Source organism: Pseudonaja textilis, chromosome 1 (genome assembly GCF_049901715.1).
Source record: "Pseudonaja textilis isolate UNSWEBS1 chromosome 1, rPseTex1.2, whole genome shotgun sequence".
NCBI lineage: Eukaryota > Metazoa > Chordata > Lepidosauria > Squamata > Elapidae > Pseudonaja > Pseudonaja textilis.
This window is the reverse complement of record NC_141990.1, coordinates 232140003-232162577: the sequence shown is the minus strand read 5'-3', so window position 1 is coordinate 232162577 and position 22575 is coordinate 232140003. Positions and strand designations below refer to the sequence as shown.

At 40.1% G+C, this 22575-nt stretch overlaps 1 protein-coding gene across 8 annotated transcripts in view; it reads right to left on the bottom strand.

Moving 5' to 3' along the window:
* TSPAN4 (tetraspanin 4) overlaps nucleotides 1–22575 on the bottom strand; it is a 754211-nt gene that overhangs the window by 621230 nt on the left and 110406 nt on the right. For 2 of the 8 annotated variants that reach the window (XM_087920963.1, XM_087920959.1), the window contains exon 2: nucleotides 3342–3494. The exons of the other annotated variants lie outside the window; for them this stretch is intronic. The gene's annotated coding sequence lies outside the window, so the exon portion shown is untranslated. The remainder of the gene's footprint in view (nucleotides 1–3341; nucleotides 3495–22575) is intronic. 8 annotated transcript variants of the gene reach the window in all.

Below are 22575 nucleotides of genomic sequence, written 5' to 3'. Positions count from 1 at the left end.
TTTACTAATAGAATTTCTGTAAACAAATCCAGAACTGGCACCAGCAGATTGTTTTATTTCTAATCTTATTCATTGTCTCCTCTGCATTATTTATTTTTATTTACAATTTTGGTGGACTCTCCTTCCAAAACAAGTTTACTCCGGGCAACCTACAAAACATCAACTGAACTGTATGCACAAATGCAAAATACCCTTTTTTCCCTTTACAACTGTGCACAACTGTGAACAATTATCTGGTGTATTTTCCTACCTTCCTATTCTTCTCAAATTGAATCCCTACTACTGTATTTTCAAATGCTCAGCTATATAAATTATCTCTCCCTTCCTAGATTCAAATAAATATTTTGAATTATACCCTCAAATGAAGCCAGGAGATGAGAGATACTAGTATTCTTTGGCAAGAAGCATTGTTCCAAACCTACCTACTTCCTATAAGAGTCCTTAAAAATAATCTCACATGAGAAAATACACATGACATCATGGACAGATTTAGAATTCTCAGAAAGGTGGGTAGAAATTAATCCTTGCCCTAATCAAAATTTATCAATAGCCTATTTGTCTTTAACCATCAGTAGAAAACAACATTTCATCATGATTAAGTCTTCAAAATCATATTGTATCTTCTATTGCTAAGCAATGCAGTCATTAAGTGAATCACACCCAATTTTATGACCTTTTTGCCATTGTCATTAGTTGAATCATCTCAACTGTTAAGCAAATCATGTGGTTATCCAGCTGCATCCACCTTTCCCCATTGACTCTGTCAAAAAGCCCTCTAGGAAGATCTGAAATGGCATTCACATCACTCCAGGATGCTATGATTTTTGTAAATACATCCCAGTTGCCAAGCACCTGAATTTTGATTGTATGACCACAGAGACGCTGCAAATATCATAAATGTGAGACCAGCCATCAGTCTACTACTAACTTTAGCATTATGTCAAAAGCACAATTTTTTCAGATAGTCCTCAACTTACAACCACAATGGAGATCGGATTCATTATAAGCCATTTTTTACAACTCAGTCACTTTTTACAACGCTGTCATAACTTCAAATAGTCATTAAACAAATGATGATAAGTCAAAAATTACCTGCATGAACTCGATACTTAGCATTTCAGGATATGTTCGTATTGTTCTGAATCCATTTGTATAGGAATTTTTCTTTGCATTTATTATTAGTGTATCAATTAGTAACTATTATTTATTTAATTGAAGAATGTCTTGGTGTAAACCAAAAAGCAAACACGCTTTTTTGCCATTCTGAATTTGTTTCTCTAAACCAAAAATATCAACAAAGACCACCCATTTGTTAAAATTCCTATATAATTTTCAACAAAGTAAAGTTAGATTAACTTTACTATTAAAATCAGTAACCATATCTGTATATAATTTTAACAAAATCTGAACTTAAAATTATAAAATTTTGTACAAAAATAAAAAGGGGACATTCTAAAAATCTAAAATACCCCAAACCCAGAATTAACTTCATTAAATCTTACCAATCACTAAAACCAAAGCCAATAAAACATTTAAATTTTAACTCAGCAGTGATTAAAACTGACAGTTACTTAAGCGATAATTCTAGGATGCTATTAACTGAGTGTTACTTAATATTGTAAATTATTAAAATGATACAAGAACCATGAGGATTACAAACAGGGAAAACTGAATTATTTTGCAATGAATAGTGGGGAATGAAGCAAAATGTAACTATTCTCTAGTTATTCATCCCTGGAGGAAGAAATAAAATCAGTCCCTGTTTGGCTATATCTGGTTTGTTTCTGGTTTCTGTCTGATTTGCTGCAAATAAATCTACACAGTACATCAATTTAAGGAATGGGGACAACAAGCAAGGACATATGCTGTTGATTCAAATTCCTCAAAAGGACATAGGAATAAACAATATTGTATAAATGTGTCATTGCACTTCCCTTCCAGAATAGCTGATGTATTATATTGGTATTGAATCCAGCTAATGGCAAAACTCTGCTGAGTTGGATTCTAAATATCAGTAAGATATTTGGCTACTAACTGTCTCCCTAGCATCCCTAAGTCATACAGAATGTTTTAGAGTAAAAGCTTAGTACATTTTGTTATTCTAAGTAGAAAAACAATTGTATTATTTATGTCAAAGCTTTCTCATTGCCGGTGGGTCAAATATTGCAGGGAAAATTCATAGAGCCTTAAATCAGACTTTATTTCAATTAATCATATTGGTATAAAGTGGAAAATATATAACAAACCAAAGTCACAAACCTCTGCAATCTTCTGAATATTTTCTCCATCAGAGAAAAACCAACTAAAAATGTAGCTTTAAAGTAATAGTGAAGACCCAACTGGGGAAATATAGCTTGTCTAGCAAAAGGAACCAGATTATAAGTATTTTTATACTTGTTTCTCTCTCTCCCTCCCTCCCCCCCTCTCTCTCCCTCCCTCCCTCCCTCCCTCTGTGTAAGAACTTGCTGTAAAATTATACTTTACTTTTCTCTTTTTTTTTCCTGTTGAATCGATTAAAACAAATATTTCATGGGAAATCTGGGATATATTTGTGGACAGTTTCCACAAAGCTACTCAGACTCGGAAGCATTTGAATCATCAGCAAGCAGTTGACTTAAATCTTTCTCTCGCTCTCAAAGTTACTTCAAATCTTCAAATTCCTACTTAATAATAATATGTAAATACAGTTAATGGTACTCCTGTGTAAATTACACAAAGGACACTTGTCAGTCCTTCTCATCTCAAAATGAAGATTGGAAACAGCGTGTATCCTTTTCATCATATATCTTATTTGCAAGCAGCATTGGAGAGATCTAATCAAGGTTAGTATTTTCACTGCATAGATCTAGCAGTTTATGCAGGGTTTTCTTTTCTTTTTTTACTTTAATTTAGAGTCTAGAGAAGGAGTGGATTAAAAGGAATTATTGACAAGCCCAATAAAATATGAAAATACTGGGAGATGAAGAACGTCCATTCCCATGATTAGGACAATAGGGATATAGGTGCAGTAGAAATAAAATAAAGAACAGGAGGAACAATTGCTGTCTCCAGCCAGGGAGCGAAAGCGACACATGCTGCCTCAAAGAGTTATTTCTTTGCTTGCTGGCTGCTGAGAAGAGGAGGACCCCTCCTTTCCTTGAGGGCTCACAAGAGGCAAAGGAATGGACCACATTAAGCACATGGCCATGGTACAGGGGTGAACTCCAGCTGTCACTGATATAGCACGAAGCCTTTCTTGGAAATGGGATGACAGCTTCTAGAACTGAAAGGAAAGGTCAAAGAGGAGAATGACAGCCCCAGGGGTGGAAGAATAGTTGCTGGGACTGCAGCAATGCACTCACAGATGGAATGATGTGTCCTTTATGTTATTTCAAACAGCACACAACAACCACTGTAGAAGGACTTCGAAAAACTCTTCTCAAGTTTCACTCGATCAGAGAAGTAGCAAGTCAAGAATACAGCATCAGAAATGCCTGTGCTGAAGTTCCATCCACCTACAAGCACCAGAGAAAAAGAATCATTGAAATGTTCGATACAGTACAATATAGTACAAGAGGAAGTGCTGGCTATGTGGAAATGCCACAAATGATGCTTTGTTCTATTTCTCTTTTTTTTTTTGCTTTTTAGAAATAAAATGGCAGGTGGGAGTCAGGAAGCATGAGATCTGAAAGATTTAGATGGGAGATATGTGTATGTCAACTAAAAAGATACTCCTGGAGATTACTGGAGAGCATGATTGATGACTCTTGGGGATGGATGTGTCCCATTGGAGAATACACATCCAGGGGGTGGGGGGAAGATTAGGTTCAAGGGGGACATGAATGATGTAATTTAGTATCGGCTGCATCCAGCCAACACCAACATGTCCACTTCTAATAAATCAATTTTCTTTTCTCTGAGATGCGGCTAGAGACTTATGATTTGAATGGGGCTGGATTTGTTGGAGTCCTGACAGTATACATCTGAGAGCCAGTTTGGTGTAGTGGTTAAGGCATCAGGCTAAAAACTAGAAGACTGTGAGTTCTAATCCTGCCTTAAGCCCAAAGACAGCTGGGTGACTTTGGGCCAGTTACTTTTTCTCAGCCCTTGGAAGGAGGCAATGGCAAACCACTTCTGAAAAATGTTTTGAACAACTACAGGGTTCAGGCAGCCTCCAAATGGGACACGACTGAAAGGAGGAAAAACAAAATGTATTCAGCTGTATCAACATTGGACAGAATTAACATCGCACAGAAAATGGATAAAGGCTATCATATGCATGTAAGAAAGTACAATCAAAAAATAATACTTATATCTTTTCTAATGTAATTGGCTTTATATAGTTCTTTTGGAATCCAGGAGCTTTTAGAGAACTACTTGACTCTGTGGCATCCATCAGCTTAGCAATGGATTTTGACTTGAAGAATGCCTCCATGCTTATAGGCCTCTCAAGAACAATTCAGAATTAATTGCTTACTTACAAGTTGAACCTTTCATACCTCTTCTCTTTTGTGTCCTGTAATACAAGCTATTTGGACCCCTTTCATGCAGGAGGACTGATTTCTAAACAGTTTTTCCTGATTTTTGCAAGCAATGAAGTTTGTTGTCATGGTGAGCATTTTACTGACCGTGTGAGAGCCCATTTTTGCAGAAAGTTAGATTAAAGGCAGTGTTTTCCCTATCACGTAGCAGATAAGATATACCTGTACTTGCAAGGATATACCTGCATTTCAGAGTTTTCTTCTGGGAAGTCAACTTTGGAGTAACACTGACATTGCTAAGGGCTCTAATCACCATTCCAGTGTCAACAGTAGAAGCAGAGCCGGCATTCTTAGTTTAAAAACAATTTAAAATTTTCTTTGGAATGCCAGGTCAGAGTACAGGCTCAATGCCTTAGCAAAGTTATAGCCTGAAAAACAAATGAGGGAAATTCCAGACATAATCACAGAACATTTGAAGTGTTTATCAGAGAGAAAGAATGTCAGGGAAATTTCCTATACAAAAGATAAAATGAGAAGAAACAAAAGGATTGAGGTGATTCTAAGAAGTGTTGGAGGCTACAAACTTTTCCTCCCAGCATACAGCCCTTCTGAAACCAGGCCAAATATCCCTACATTTATTTAGAAAATAAATAATTATAATATATAAGGGTTAAATATTCTTGGTGCCCTGCAAGGGAGGAAGGTGGGACTAAAACCCAAGGCATTTGTCTACCATATGTCCATCTTCTGCACCACTAAGACCCAATTTTTTATTTTATTTATTTTTATTTATTTGATTTATCAATTGCTTACAAGATAACAGGTATAATTATAAACACAGTTATGAATACATGAGATGGATATGTATAAGAAAAATAACAATAGGACAGGGATGGTAGGCACGATTGGTGCGCTTATACACGCCCCCCACAGGCCTCTTAGGAAAGGGGTGAGGTCAATAGTAGACAGTCTAAGGTTAAAGTTTGGGGGGTTTCCTCTAAAATTTCTTCATAAATTCAACTGTGGTTTTATAAAGAACGTTTGCTTATCTATCCCTTAAGTTGAATATGTAAAATGTACACCCCATATTTCTAATGATCATTACACGTTTGCTTGCATGTTTGCTAAGACTGCAAGCAGTCATCAAGAAAGTCACTTGCTCCAGAAAAGGTTGGGGGTGACTGAATAAGCCTCCAGCTCATCCATCATAAACTTCATTCCCTTGTCTGAAAAAAATGTAGATTGTGAAAAGGCCAACCTTCAAGCACTTCTCTGAGGCATCCTTTTTGGCATGGTTTGAGCTCCTGGACAAGGATGATACAGCAGAAGGCGCCTGAGTTCTCCAACTCACCCAAAAGTATTTATGGAGGTCCTGACTCCAATTTAGCCATCTCCCCCTTGGCAACTTCGGGCACATCAGATTATAAACCAACCAGGGGTGGGATTCAATATTTTAACAACCGATTCTGTGGGTGTAGCTTAATTTGTGGGTGTGACTTGGTGGTCATGTGACTGGGTGGATGTGGCTTGCTGTCTGGATGTGGCTTGGTGGTCACATGACCGGGTGGACATGGTTTTGTGGTCACATGACCAGCTGGATGTGGCTTGGTGATCATGTGACTGGATGGGTGTGGTCAGGTGGCCATGTGAATGGCAAACCAAATACAAGTGATCCTCGCTTAATGGCCGGTTGCTTAGCTAGTGTTCTAATTTATGACTGACCTCCCCAGAGCTACTTGACCTGTTTTTGGAGTTTTGACAGCCATGCACACACACACCCTTCTAATCCTGCTGGAGCAGGGGGTTGGACTAGAAGATGACCTCTCTAGCCCTAGATTGCTATGCTATTTCAAAGAGTCTTCTGAAGCCAAAGTTTGTGTCCTTCTTTCCTCTCCTTTTTTTCTCTCTCCCTCCCTCCCTCCTTCTATCTAGCCATCCATATATTTCATTCACTTTCTCCTCCCTCCCTTTCTTTCTTTCTTTTTTCTTTCTTTCTGTCCCCTCCTTCAATCCCCCCTTTCTTTGTCTATCCCTTTTCTTCCTTTCTCTCCCTTTCTCTCCCTTTCTCTTCCTTTCTTTCTTTCTTTCTCTCTCTCTTTCCCTCACTCTTTTTCTTTCTCTCTCCCTCTTTCTCTTTTCTCTCTTTCTCTCCCTCTCTTTCCCTCTTTCTCTCTTTTCTCTCTCTCTTTCCCTTTCTCTTTCTTTTCTATCTCTCTCTCATTCCCTCTCTCTTTCCCTCTCTCTCTCTCTCTCTCTCTCTCCCTTCCCTTCCTCCTTCCCTCTCTCCTTCCTCCTTCCCTCTCTCCTTCTAAAGCAAGGAGAGCCACCTGAAACAAACAAACACTTCCAACTTGATGAGGGTTCTTCCTGGCCAGTCTTCCAGCCAGAGTCCCAGGGACCAGGTGTGATTGTCCGTTCACACCTGGTCCTGTGTTGCCCGGAAAAGCCAGCAGGCAAGGCTTCTGGGTCCAACAAAGGGGCTGCAGGCAGGACTTCCTCCCCTCCCTCTTTTGGGGAAAGGGCTGGGAACTTCAAGTGAAACAAGGCATGAGCTGCAGCCTCTCCCACCCCACCAGCTGCGGGAGAGGTGAGCTGCAGGAAAGCTGAGCCAGCCCACCCTGGCTGGCTCACCTTTCCCTCTGCCACCAACCATGGGAGGAAGGAGGCCTTGCCCACCCCTCTGGCAGCTCTGGGCTAGGCAGCAGTTTGGGCTTTCCTGACTGCCTGCAAACTTACCTTCCTCCCGTGGCTGGTGGCAGAGGGAAAAGTGAGCCAGCCAGGGCAGAGCAGTTGCCACTCAGCTCCCCGCCAGCCCACATCTTGTCCGCTGCTTGGATTCTCTGTAGCTGCTGAGGCTCGTGGCTGCCTGGGGGTGTGTGGGAGTCAACCAAGGCTATGCCACCTGCATCGCCCCTGGCAGAGGGAAGGGGTGTCAGGCAAAGGAGCAATGAGGACATGGGTGGCATAGCGTTGTGCTCCCTGGTTGCCTCCCCCTGCCCCTAGCAGGCAAGGCCGAGCAGCTTCCAGGTGGGGGGCAAGATGCAGGCTGGTGGGGACCCGAGTGGCAACAGGTCAGCCCTAGCTCGCCTTCCTCTCTGCCACCAGCAAGCCAGGTAAGCTGGAGGCTGGGGACAGTGCAGGGGAAAGCTTGCTAGGCTGCAAGTGCCGAATGCTGCGGTGCTGATCACTAAGCAAGCCAAACAGCCAAGACATTGGGGGAAGCTTGCTAGGCTGCGAGTGCCACATGGGATGGAGCCCCAGTGGTGGTGGCTAAGCAAGCCAGACAGGGACCGGTGGGGAGGGGAAGCTAGCTAGGCCACGAGCCACTGAGGGCAGCAACCAGGAATTGGGACTCAACCAGGACTCGTGGCAGCAGTGGCAGTAAGGGCGAGGGTGGCTACGGTAGCATGGTGGTGGTAGCCAGGAGTTGGCACTCAACTGGGGCTGGTGGCGGCAGCAGCATATAGGTGACCGGGGCTTGCAGAGTCTCATTCACCTAGGGAGATCATGATGGTGGAAGGCAGACAGCAATGGCTGGCAGGGAGGCAGGCAGGTGGGCAAAGACAGACTACAGGCAGTGATGGCACATGGCCAAGATAAGGAGGAACAGGGCGGGCGGGGGAAGAATGCAATCAGAGATTGTTGCACATGAGCGCAATGTCACGCATGCCCGATAAGGACTGACTGGGCAGGGAGTGGAGAAGTGGACGGAGAGGAGCGGGGCCAGCCAGGGGCCTGATTTACCGGTTCTCCAAACTACCAGGAATCATAGCAAACTGGTAGAATCCCACCCCTGAAACCAACCTCTCCCAACTTGGCATCTCCCAAAGCAGTGGGGAATTCCAGCACATAGAGCCCCAATGCATCTGGAAGGTGCCAGATTGGGGGGAGTTGCTCTAGAGTCGGCTTGAATGAAACTGTTTAGACATATTGCAAACAGGCAATATTTGCAAATAGACAAATTTGTGAATAAATCATCAGGCACTTTATGATAGGCTTTTTCCAGTTCTGGGGGGAGAAATCTCCTCTGAGTCTTTAGTCTCCTACTTGTCTCATTTCGAGCTTAAAATCTAAAGCCAATATACTTCTCTAAACTAAAAGACCATCATTTGTTATTTATCTAATTACAGAACCTTATTCTTCACTTAAAACTAAAGAGTGCCAGAAAGCTAAAGTACTTTCCACTATCATTTCTGTGTCAATCCTCCATTTCCACTACAATTTCTCTAATCTTTCGACCTACTATAGTTACCCATTAATCTTCAGCTTCGTTTATTTGATAGCGTTATATCCATTTTCTAGGTTTAACATTCTTAGCCATTGTTGCAGATCTGCAGAACATTTACTAGAAGGATGTTGGAAAAGGACAAAGTGGAAAATGTAGCACTTGGAATGATGCAAAATACAGGTTTGTTTAGTTACTGTTACCATTTGTTTAGTTACTGTTTGAAGCTACAATGGCACCGAAAAAAGTAATTCATGACTGTTTTTCACACTTAGGACAATTGCAGCATCCCCATGGTCATGTGATCAAAATTGGGCTGCTTGGCAACTGCCATGTATTTGTGACAGTTGCAATATCCCAGAGTCATGTAATCACATTTGAGACCAAGCAAAGTCAATGGGGAAGTCAGATTCATTTAAAAATTATACTATTAAGAACTGCAGTGATTCACAGCAACGGTGACAAGAAAGATTATAAAACGGAGCAAAACACATTGAACAACTGTCTCACTTAGCAACAGAAATGTTAAGCTCCATTGTGATCGTAAGTCAAGGACCTGTACCTTTACTTAAGCAGTTTTCCTGCACCAAAATCCCACATTAGGCCAATGGTTGGTTAGCTGCATGATGACCTGGCAGGAACAACTCCCTTTCATTTACAGTAATCCCCATGGGAATGCATAAACAATGCTTACAATGGAAATTTTGGGCTGATTTGTCATCGTAAGTCGAAGACTACCTATAAATGCATCTCAGCTCTTCTCAAACTTTTTATAGTTATCTCATCTCCATTGGTTAAGCTAATTTCAATTATTTTATTCTCTGAACTGCTATAATAAATCCCCTTGAAGTTACTGAATATTTCTTCCTTTTAAAAAATACTAGTAACAAGATCAAGTAATTAATCCAGTGAGGGCCAATTGTTCACCTTCACAGCCATCTTGATATATTTCAGCATTCTCGGTAGCCCCTCATAAATGCTGACCTACTGAGAAATCTTTAATAAAAACTGAATTCTTTTGGCAATCTTATCTTTCAAAACAAAAAAGCCTAAAAGCAACTGTGTTGCAATCTTAATAAAGCATGGATGGTGGATTATTTATTCAACTGTACCTTACAATAAACAAGAAGATTTTTTTTTTAAAGGCAAATGGAGAACTACGTTTCAAAAACAGGATTTTTAGGATTAATACCAATCTTGTAATGGTAAAAGAACACATCTTAAATGTATTTCTGTTAGCTAACCATTAATATTTTTTTCTTGTTCTATATTGGCTAGTTCTACTTTAAGACACAAGTCTTGGTCTCTGCTACTTTGATTATGCCTGCACAGTGGCTTAATACTGCTTAGTATTTGAATTACAAGTTATTTACACCTCCATTAAATTTCCTGTTTATCTCTCATCTATGGAGATTCTCAGTCATCCAAGTCATAGTTGTCCCAAAGGTGCTTTTTCAAGAGGTAACTGGACTTTCTGGTTTTTCTTTAAAGACGTTTCACTTCTCAAACTTCTTCACTCCGACTGGATGGTGGGGAATGGAAGGATTTATACTGTCTGCAAGGAGTATGAAAAAGCACCTTTGGGACTCTTTATCTCTTATTAATATTGGATTGTATTTTTGCATATTCTTATTCATGTTACTTTATCTACAACACTATTAAGTTTGGAATATTTCCCCTTAATAATAAATTTGAATCAATAGTGTGGTAAAAGAATCAAAAGGCTTAACTGAAGACTCATTGGCGTAGCAATTTTTATTTTTTTAGTAGAACAAATCATTAGAGTAAGCATTTAAAGTATTTATAGTATGTTCTAGTAGAAATCTAATTAGATTTATCGACTTAGACCATAACTGAGGCCTGTTGCCAAGCACCTGAATTTTGATCACATGACCGTGTGGCTGCTGCAATGGTTGCAAGTGTAGGGACCAGTAGTTAGTCACTTTTTTCAGTGCCTCTGTAATTTCAAAAGGTCACTAAACAAATGGTTGTAAATGAAGGACTACCTCTAAGCAGCCCCTGAACTACGCTGAACTAATGAGAGACTGAATGTGGACAGAGATAATGGTTCAGGAACAATTATCTGATTTTCAATATATTTGAGAACATCACATTAGAAAATTTGGACGATAACTTTAGGACACATATCCACAGATAAAACCCTAGATTTCAGCACACAGAGACTTCCTTTTGCTATTTATCAATAGCAGATATTTGCCTGATTATGAATAAAATCCATCCAAATTTAGGAGCGGATAGATACATTCTGGGTGGAAAAAACACAATGGCCTCCTCTGACACACTTTCTCTAGTTCAGTTCTAATTCTAATAAAATATTCTTCCCTGCAACCATATTCTCACAACTTGGAAATATGAAGCACCAGATGTTCAAACCAAATCTCATATAATTGATGCTCACTGGCAAATAACATTGATCTGACTGCTGCAGCTTAATTCTTCTATTTGGCAGGCAGTTCTGGCAGTAAATATATATTCTGATGCCAACAATAGGTTTGGTTTAAGCTTCGTAAGAATAACTAGAGTGAAAAGAATTTCAGAAAATCATTTGCAGAACTCAGCGTCAGGAATATTTAACATTTAAGTAAAACACAATGTTCACACGCTGTAGACTTTCGTGTAGTATCACTGCACGGGAGCTCTATACCTTCATAATTTTAATGGCGACAAATGTGTAATATTGTGATTATTATGCATTAGTATTTCAGTCTTCCTCTTCTGCATTAGGAATAAAAAAAAATTAATTCAAATCAAATTCTTTCTTCTCCATCTGGAAGGATAGTGAAGAGGCAGAGACGTACAAGGATAATAGAAGCAATCCAGGACTAGGTGAAATTGAAGAAGATTGGATGTGTTTTTGCTGTAGCTGGAAGCGAAACGTGGTGGGATTGGAAAACAGTCCAATAGTTAGTTAACCAGTTTCTGAGATGATCATGTAAAGAGGAGAATTATGCTTTGCAATGATAGTCAGCGGTATTTAGGAGTTTATAATCATGAAGTACATATAATGGGCTTTTAACAAAAATAATACAGTGGGGATTGCAGTTTGTTATCCAATCTCTTTAGGCTGGACAATTCAATTTCTGACATGGGCTATCAGCATTCTGCAGGAATCTGAGCCACAGGAATAAGTGCTATATTATAGTCACATGAAAGTTAGCATGGTAAGCAGGTGGCAGGGTAAGGTAGCTTTGTAGATGCTGAGTTGTGTAGGCTTGGGATTCAAATGCAATGCCTCAGTGAATATGTGGGTATGTAGTTATGACTTTGGGAGGCAGGAGGGAAAGTCACACATGTGAAAGATATCTCTGTACAAGGGAGGGCCTGGGAAATATTTCATAAGAAGCCCTCCCTAGTTTTCAGTAGAGTAAAAGATAAGGGAGAGGGAAATTATTTCAATCTTACAATTGTAGGTTAATGTTAACAGCAATAGAATAACACTTTAGACTTAGATGCCACTCCATAGTGCTTTACAGTATTCTCCATGTGGTTTACAAATGATAGCGTAATCTCAGAAAGATGGAAGGTGAGCCCCATCAGGATCGAATTTCTGGCTGTGGATATAGTTAGCTGCAATACTGCAATAATGTGACCTTACAATAAATATAGGCCTAATACTGGGCTTCTTGTTTGGACTACCTTACCTAACATATAAGCCCTGAGTGTTTCCACTCTCACAGTGTTTGACAGGTTAGATAACCAAGATATATTTGTGTCTGACTGGAAATTCTAGTAACAGATCATTAGAACAAAAGATCATAGTAGTATCTTCTCCTACACAATGTCTTGTTTTCCAATGACTTCAAAACAGAGTTGAATTTATCTAAGGTGAAATATTTGAATTGGTCAATTAAATCAGTATGGGATTTAGCCATCATTAATGCTGGAGCTTACAGTGTGTGTGTTTTTGTCCCATGAGAGTTGGAGTAAACTTTCAAGAAAATTAGTGCAGTTCAATGATGGATCAGACCAACAGTGGCAACAGTTCAGACTGGACATCTGTAAGCATGTTCTGAAATATCCAGACAAAATACACTGCTTGACACGAGAGCTCACAAAGAGTGGAGGAAATGTATTGGCTAAATCATGGTAAGATTGATTATAGGAGGACTTTAAACCCAGTTCCATGGGAGACTGAAATGAAAACCCTAAGGTAACTCTAAAAATTTATGCACTGTGTGAAGTGGAAAAAGGACTTCTTAAAGCATTCAAAGAAAATGCAGAACACACTTATGGCATTTATTGTCTATACATTCATGTTCAAAATATAAAAGAATAAGATGAGCTTGTCCTCATAGTACAGAAAGTCAAAATGGTTTAATAGATATAACAGAAACCTACCAGGATTAGTATTATAGCTGGAAAATCAAAGAACATAACTTGTTCAAAAGTAACAAAAGCAATAGAAAAAGAGGGGGAGTTATACTGTTTAGAATATCCAGTCCCGCTCAGAAATCCAAATGAATGAACATGGCCATGTTAAGAGAAAGCATCTGAATTAAACGAAGTGGAAGAGCAAAGGAAACGAGACCGTTGTCATTGTCTTCCATAATATCATCCTGCCAAACTAGAAGAAGTGGAAGTTGCCTTCCAAAGGCCATCAGCAGATCTTTCAAAATGGCATTAAAGTCACAATGATGGTAGACTTTTATTATGCCAGCATCTGTCGGGAGACAAACTCTGCCAGATATGATTGCTTCAGAAAGTTCCTGACTGGTTTTGCTGACAGCTTTCTGCTTCAGAGGGTAGAGGAAGGTATAAGAGATTCAGCTTTAATTGACTTGATACAAATCAGTTGGGAATATTTAATTGAGGAAGCAGCAGGAACTCAGGGAGAGGGGGAGGACCCTGTAATTCAGGACTTCTGATTTTTAAGAGAAACAATATCCAAACAATCAGTTATGCACCCTGAATGTTTAAAAAAAGATGTTGATAAACATAGAGAAACTGTAAACAGGATCCACTGGCAGAGGAAGTTAATGAGAAAAAAAGTTTCATTGAGTGTTATGTAAAAGGGAAATATCAAAAGCTCAACTGGAAATTATTCCAATTTTTTAAAAAAGCAAAACAGAAAAAGAAGCTAAATTAACAAAAACCTTAATGAACATTTGGAAAAAAAAGAAAAAGCAAGGACACAAAAGGAAGAGTTAAAACCATTCCAAAACTACCTCACAAAAATACTCAGGAAATTGGAAAGCGCTCTAGGGATGTCAAACTCAAGGCCCGTGGGTCAGATCCAGCCTCTGGGATACTTAAATGTGTCACTCATCATCATCCAGGAAACAACTAAGGACCATCTCATGGTACCTTTACCAGCAAAAACAGAGGTCAGTGAAGCCTTCCTGAGCCCCATCTTCGGCTGTGACAGCCTACTGCAGTGCTCTGCCAGCAAAATGGGGGCCCTGACATGAGTGACGCTGACCTGGGCATGCCCACCACGGCCATGCCTACCTCAGCCATGCCACCCCCATGCCTCCCCCAAGGCCCAACACAACCCTGATGCGACGCTCAGTGAAATCGAGTTTGGCACCCCTGCTCTCTAGAGCAGAGGTCGCCAACCTTTTGGACCTCAGGGACCACCAAACTCATAATTTTAGATCCCAGGGACCACTAACTGGTTCTGTGGGTGTGGCCTAATTTGTGGGTGTGGCTTGGTGGTCATGTGACTGGCTGGGCATGACTTGTATGTAAATATTATAAATATATAAATATTGATTTTTTTATAAAAAAAGAGCAACTTTTACCCCAAATCAGGCAAGGCAGGCAGGCAGATTGAGTTGTTCACAGAATCACAGATTCATTCAGAATTCTATCGATCTGCCATTGGCTAGCTCAGTCTGTCACATAAAATTTGCTTGCAAACAAGCTCACAAAATTAACTCACAACACACCATGTATGTAAATATTTTTTTTATAAAAAAGCAACTTTTATCCAAAATCAGGCAAAGCAGGCAGATTGAGTTGCTCACAGAATCATTCGGTGATCTATCTATCTGCCACCAGCTAGCTCATTCTCTCAAATTTGCTTGCTGTGAGTCTGCACTGAATTTGCTTGCAAGCAAACCTTCAGTCCTAAGGGAGGTTCGGCTGTGCTTAGCTAGAAAGCAAGAAATCCAACCATTTCCTGCTTTCTAGCTAATCTAAATCTCCTGGCACAGCAGAACAGATGATGGTCGGAAAAAGGAAAAATAGCAACAGCAGACAAGTTTACCAGGTAAGGGGTGAGTGGGTGGGGAGGGTTCCCATGGGCCATGTGGGCTGAGCAGCCTTGTGTTTCTGCACAGCCTGGATTAATTGCTTTGGGGTGGGGTGCTCTGGGGGTGAGATTTCTCTGCAGCCCACCAGTGGGCCACGACCCACCGGTAGGCGACCGCTGCTCTAGAGCCTTTCTCACTTTGGCTAAAGTCAGTATCTATGACTCCATATTTTTTATTTATCATAAATATTAGCACATATACTGACAAATTAAGACAAACCAAGAGGAGATTAATACTTTGGCCTGTAAAGATAATGTCCATCTGCAGGCTGACTTCACAAATTCAAAGCTCATGATAAACATCTCCGTCCAAACTATAAAACTGAAGGATTTAGGCATCATATCCAACTTCTTTTAATACTACTAGTTTCCACTCAAAGGGCCACTATATATTACAAAGGCAAAAAAGGCATCTGTAACATTAATGGTTGCACACGAGTCAGCCTTGTCATATGGAATAATCATCCACTGATATTTTTATCCTTATCTGCTACATTAAAGTTTAATGCAAACCAAGCCTCAGAGATTGAACCAGGTCTAGTGACATGAAGAGTCTGCCACAAAGAGTAAGTTCACAGTCCTAATCATTCAGTGGGCCTAAATTAGGAGCAGGCTTTAAGGGAAAAGATCTGGTTGTGCAAAATTGTTTTTGCCAATTAACTGGACATGTTTAATTCAAAGGACAACCTCAAGACACACAGCTATTTATTACAGTAAGCCCAAAAAGTGAATGGGCATATGTAAGAAAAGATGCTATTTGAATGAGCTGCTAGAAGAAATTCACATTAAAACACACCTGAAAGGATTTAGCCTCACCTGCTCAAAAATTTAGCTGCTTTAGTACTTCTAAGAGCACAAAAAGTTGACCTTTTAACATGCATAATACAAGCATTTATGGAAACGTGAGAACTGCAACATGGAAAAATAGCTTGAAAAGCAACTTGGAAAAAAACAATTGTCTTCAAAAATGTGTTTGTGTCATTTTATTTCATTGTCAGGTGTGTTTCAAAAGTACTCTTTTTCAAGGGCTTCTACTCTTTCCCTTCTCCCAACAGCCTTCTTCCTTGTGTCCAAAATGCATTAGGAAATTCCAATCAAGTTTTGTCAATGGACATTCAAAGATTATTTCTTTTCCTTTTTATTTGCTGAATTATGCCTCTACTTCACCTCTGATCTTGCAGAAGCAGCATTCATGGTTTTTGTTTTTTGTTTTTGTTTCTTTGCTCTAAAATACAACTTCTTTCTGGCTTTCATTTAAAAATGCATTTACCTAAAAACCGTGGGTGAAAATTACTGACCTTTTCAGGATCTGTGCTGAATGAAGTTTAAGAAAGAGAAAGCATAGAGAATAATCAAAAAGTATAATAAAAAGAAAGGCATACACAGGTTTTCTCATCAAATGGTAGAATAGGAAGAACTGCCTGCCTCCCTTACCTGAAAACTCTGTGGGGAATTCTGTGAGTTGAAGTTCACTCGTCTTAAATTTACCAAGATTGAATACCCCTGCTTTAAGGCAACTTTCGTCATCCTAATTAGGGATGGTGAGAACTGATCTAGCAAGTATCAGTGCTCAAGAGCAGCCATGTTCTCATTTAGAAGGTGATTGTCCAACTGAATGCAAATTACAAGAGGGTGGGGGAGAAAGAGACTGGAGTTCTCCAGCTGCCAGTTGATTTTAACATGAATTAGAATACCATGAATCTTTCAAAAGTACTAACATGATTTCGTTGTTCTACTTTTATTTGAAACAGCTGTGACAACCTTCACTTCCATGAAGGTAGCATTTTCACAGAATATAGGGAGAAAGTTGTTTTTACTTTCTGAAGGAAGAGTGCTTAAAAACTCAGTTGGACGATGCAATGCTCTGTTTTGTAAACCACACTGGCGCAGGAGGACCTGATAGGGACAAAAGTCACGTTTTAAAAAAAATCAGACACATAAATGGAAAGAGATGCAGTTAATTCAAGCCTTCCAAAACTTACAGCATAACTTCTTAGTGGACCTGTAACAGTTTTTTTTTTACCCAAGAAGCCTAGCTTTCTTTCAGATGTCATTAAAACAGAATGCTCAACTGGGTAATTACCCATCCACTATCTTCATCTGAAAAGTTGACCTTTAAAAATGCCAATTGCACAATATTTCAAACCACTGTACATGGATCATGAACAAAACTCTGAACACAAAAACATTATTCTCTGATGCCTTCTATTACTTTGTGCATGTAAGATTTAGGAGCTGTGGAAATGCATCAAACATAGCTGATTATAATAGTAAATTATAATGTTTTGTTTGCTTAGGATGTTATTAGCTAGTCTTGCATTTCAGTGTCTTATGGGAGTCTGAGAGCACTTTTTGAAGACATAGTAAAAGCAAAAACAGCAGAAAATCAGGCAATCTATAAAAAGTTGAAATATATATGTGTTCATACAAATATAAAGGTCTTTATCTGGTGCCAGAAATACAGACACTGCTCTGAAAAAATGTTTTAAGAATCAGCAAATCAGAACTGATCTGCTGCTATTCACCATACACTTTCTCTACTAGTGTCTGTGGATTTTGACCTGGCAACCCCTTTATTCTTACATAGTCTTCCATATTCCTATGTGTCACTGCCTTCACCTTACTCTTGGACCATGGTTAGGAAAGGCATGGAGGAAGCTTAGGAGGAAAGAAACTAGAGGCAATTTAGAAGTGGGAACATTCAAATCACTTTGGGATGATGTTGTCCTGGAGTTACTGACTGCTCTATCAGGCTCTCCATGGCATCGGACAGCTTATCAAGGAGGTGAGAGAGCTGCAAAATAGAGGGTGTTAGCCTCAACACAAAAACAGGCACTCAACAGGTGCGGCATGGAGGCTGTCCTGCAAATAATGGTTTATTGCCTCATCCCGACCTAGCAACTGCCAGGTATCTTGCTCTGAGTGTAGGGCAGCTGATCCAAGGGGCAGTGGAGATGCCCAGGAAAGCAGGGAAAGCTGCTTTGTTGTACAGAACCTGGCTCAGGCTGCAAATCAGTCGTCTTCTTAGCAAATTTTGAGATATGGCTGAACCAATGGGTTTGGCCATCTGTCAAAGCCATCTGCCAATCACAGCAGTCTCATGACTGGCAGACAATTTTCGACCTCGCTGATGACCCCGAAGAAAAGAAAAGGTTCATAAGTTTGGAAGTACGACCCAATCGATTTGCATCCCATGGCTTGAACCCTCAAAACCAGGGCACCATCCTTCAGCAGTAAGCCAGAACTGAGGCTAGAAAGGCAGGATAGGCATTGACAGTAGAGACAGCCAATTTTATCTTGATTTAGTATTCTGCCAGCTCAAGATGAAGACTATTTTAACTCTGCCATGGGGGGAAAATCTCGCAAATAAAATTTTAATATAAGGGCAGATTATGATCCATTCCCAAAACAGTTTTATGGCTTAACATTTAAGACTGGCATCTTAAACTGTGCACGCATGCCCTCCATATAGCTTTCTCCAGCATGAGCAGCCTGCAGACACATGAACTTCAACTCCCAGAATTTCCTGAAACCATAACCCTTGCAGTACTGGGAACTTAAATCTATGTTTCAGGTTGGGGAAGATTGGTGTAGCTAATATACTTTGAACTATCTGAAGCTCTCAAGTAGTCTTTAAAGGATATTCCCCGTGCAACAATTCAACACAGATCATCCCAGTGGCCAAATCATGACTGCCCAAGGAAAGATGAAGCTGGTATTCCTGTTTTATTTAATTGCAGGTGTTGCCAATGATTACTGGAGACCCAAGCACAAGGCCAAGCGTAACAGTCTCCCAAACTGCTTATTTAGATCAGTCATGAGGACATCTTCCAATGGTGGGATTTGAATTGTTCTACCACCGGTTTGGTGGTGTGGCTTAGTGGGTGTGCTTTACGCGCACACCTGCATTTGCACGCACGCATGCCAAATGCATGCTTCGCACGTGCACAGAGGCTTTCCTACTGACCTCCTGCAATCCTGCACTCTCCCTATGTCTTCAACAGCTGACGCACGGCAATCCACTGTGCCACGCAATGCAGCTGAGCTTCAAAAGCAGGAACTAAAGGTCAGTATGGAGTGGGGGTTCTCAGCAGCTGATCGACGGAGCAAATCATTCACTCCCAGATGATCTTCGGAGCTACTGGTTCGTACAAACCAGGCAAAACCGGCAGAATACCACCACTGATCTTCCCCCCATCCCATGAATTGTTCATATTCCTACTGGCCTCAGCCCTCATCAATTGGCAATTCCCCTGTCTTTGTACTCTTTGCCAGGGTGTCAGATGATCCATAATGTCACCTAGTCTTGCAAGTCTTTGCTGCGGTACAAATGAGACCACGTAACAGATAACAGATAATCAGAGTTGGAAGGGACCTTGTAGGTCATCTAGTCCAACCCCCCCCACCCAAGCGGGAGACCCTACACCATTTCTGACAAATCGCAGTCCAATCTCTTCTTGAAAGTCTCAAGCTCCCACAAATTCTGAGAGAAAGCTGTTCCATTGGTTGATAGTTCTCACTGTCAGAAAGTTTCTTCTTATTTCCAGGTTAAATCTCTCCTTGTTCATTTTCCATCCATTATTTCTTATCTGGCCTACAGGCGCTTTAGAAAATAGTTTGACCCCTTCCTCTCTGTGGCAGCCCCTCAAATATTGGAAGACCGCTACCATGTCTCCCCTGGTCCTTCTCTTTACTAGACTAGCCATCCCAGTTCCTGTAACCATTCTTCATATGTTTTACTCTCCAGTCCGCTAATCATCCTGGTTGTTCTTCTCTGTACTATTTCTAGAGTCTCAACATCTTTTTTATAATATGGTGAACAAAACTGGATGCAGTACTCTAGTGTGGTCTTACTAAGGCTTTATAGAGTAGTATTAGTACTTCCCTTGATCTTGATTGTATCCCTCTGTTAATGCAACTTAGGATTGCATTAGCTTTGTTGGCTGCCGCTGCACACTGCTGGCTCATATTTAGCTGGTTATCCATTAAGACTCCAAGATCCCTCTCACAGTTACTGCTATTGAGCCTGGCTTCACTCAGTCTATATGTTTACTTTTGGTTTTTCTTGCCTAAGTGTAGGACTTTACTTTTCTCTATATTGAATTTCAGCCCAGTGTTCTAGTCTGTCAAGATCCATCTGGATCTTGAGCCTATCTTCTTGGATGTTAGCTATTCCTGCCAGCTTAGTATCATCTGCAAATTTGGTAAGTTCCCCTTCTATTCCCTCATCTAAGTCATTAATGAAGATATTGAAGAGTACTGGGCCTAAGACGGAACCTTGTGGCACCCACTGCTTACTTCCCTCCATGTAGACTTAGACCCATGAAGGACTACTCATTGAGTTCGGTTTGCCAGCCAGTTGTGAGTCCATTTAGAGGTGGTGCTATCCCACTTTTTTTTTTCTAGCTTACTAAGAAGTAGGTTTTGGTCTACTTTGTCGAATGCCTTGCTGAAATCTAAATATATTATGTCCACAGTATTTTGCTGGTCTACTAATTTAGTCACTATGTTGAAGAATGAAATAAAGTTTGGTATGGTATGATCTATTCTTAACAAACCCGTGCTGACTGTTAGTTATTACTTTACTTATTTCTAGATGTTGGCAGATCTGTTTTTTTATTATCTTTTCCAGCATCTTCCTGGGTATTGATGTTAGGCTGATTGGTCTATAGTTTCCTGGGTCTATTTTTTTTCCATTTTTGAAGATGGGAACCACATCAGTTCTTTTCCAGTCCTCTGGTAGTTCCCCGGTGCTCCGGGATTTTTGAAAGATATGGTGCAGTGGTTCTGAGGTGATCTCTGCCAGCTCCTTTAAAACTCTGGGATGTAATCCATCAGGCCCCGGTGATTTGTGTTCATCAAGATCAGACAGATGTTCTCTTACTATTTTTTTGCTTATTTAAACTTTTAAAGGTCTGTCTTTTACAGTTATGTTTTTGGTGGGTTGAGCTATAGTTTCTTTTTGCGTGAAGACTGATGCAAAGAATGAGTTAAGCAGTTCTGCTTTCTCTCTGTTGCCTGTTCCTTCCTTGCCGTCTTCTCTCTTTAGTGAACCGACTGTTTCCTTGATTTTTTTTTTGTTATTTATATGTTGGAAGAAACTTTTATTATTATCTTTGACTTTTGTTGCAAATCTGTTCGTTCTGAGCCTTTGCTTTCCCGACTTCGTCTTTGCAGATTCTGGCTATCTGCTGATTTTCTGCCTTATTTGTATCTCCTTCTTTCCATTTTTTGTACTTGTCCTTTTTTTCTTTCAATTTGCCAGAAAGATCTCTGTGCAGCCATGCTGGTTTCTTCTTGGATTTCTTGTTTTTCTTTCTCGGTAGTATTGTGCTGGTCTGGGCTTCTATGATTGTACTTTTCAGAGTTTCCCAAGATTCTTGAGTTGTTTTCCCCTTTAGGATTTTCATCCATGGAATCTTTCCCAAGTTTTCTCTGGGTTTATTAAAATCAGCTCTTTTAAATCCAAGACTCTGGTGTCATTATGTTCTGTTGCTTGTGTTTGTGTTATGTTGAATTCTAGTATGACGTGGACACTGTCACCCGAGGTTCCTACACTTTCAACTCCCTTTATCACTTCTTCGCTGTTTGTAAGAATTAAGTCCAGTATGGCTGTCCCTCTCGTTTAACCCTCTATCTTTTGGACAACAAAGTTGTCAGCTAGGTTCGTTAGAAACTTATTTGATTTCTCACTTGGTGCAGAATTAGTTTTCCAATTGATATCAGGATAATTGAAGTCCCCCATTACTATTGTTGTGTGTTTTCTGCATGTTTGTTAGTTGGTTGGCAAAAAGGACATCTATTTTTTCTGCTTGATTGAGTGGCCTATAATATACACCTATGGCCATGTCATTCTTTTTTTCTTTTATATTGACCCGTATGCCACATGTCAGATCACTCCTTCTTGTGGCGTGCTCCACTCATCTCTTCTTCTTTCTACAGCTTGGAAGCAAGACATCAGTCACAAAAAATCTGTGTTGGAGGGCGGAGCTGGTGCCGCAACGATACGGCATGCAATCTTGGAGATCTGAGATCGCAGCCAATATCTTTGCTCTTGGGCAGTCCAAGTGGATCTAAACCGTCCCGAAGAGACGGTGAATGTAAAGAGCACATCCTGTCAATCCCAGGGATATTGCAAGGAGAAGCTCTTTTTGCCAGCAGCAAAGAGGCAGCCATCAAAGCTGCTGAAGTTGGGACAGCTCTGAAATGAAAGAGAACGGAAAGAGAGAGTGTGCCGGTTTGGTGAGAACTTTTTCTTTTAAGACTTGAAAGGACACCCTAAGGGAAAGAAAGAATCTGTAAAAGTTTTGACAGAAGTGATTAAGTGGCGATTTTAAACAGGAATGTCAAAGTAATATTTTTTTTTCTCATTGCTGGATTTCTTATATTTTGAAACTGGACTGGTTTTTTTCTTCTTTTTATATATTCTTCTCTCCTTTTTGATTGTATAATATTTTAAGTCAGAGACTCCCTTTTAGTTATTTTTTAAATATCTTTTTTTTTAATTAATTCTTATTATATTTTGCTTGGAAAAGGAGGGGGAAAGTGAAAGCTAAAGAAACTTTGTAACACTGCCAACTAGAGGCTTGGAAATATTCTATTTTTCTTTTGAACAG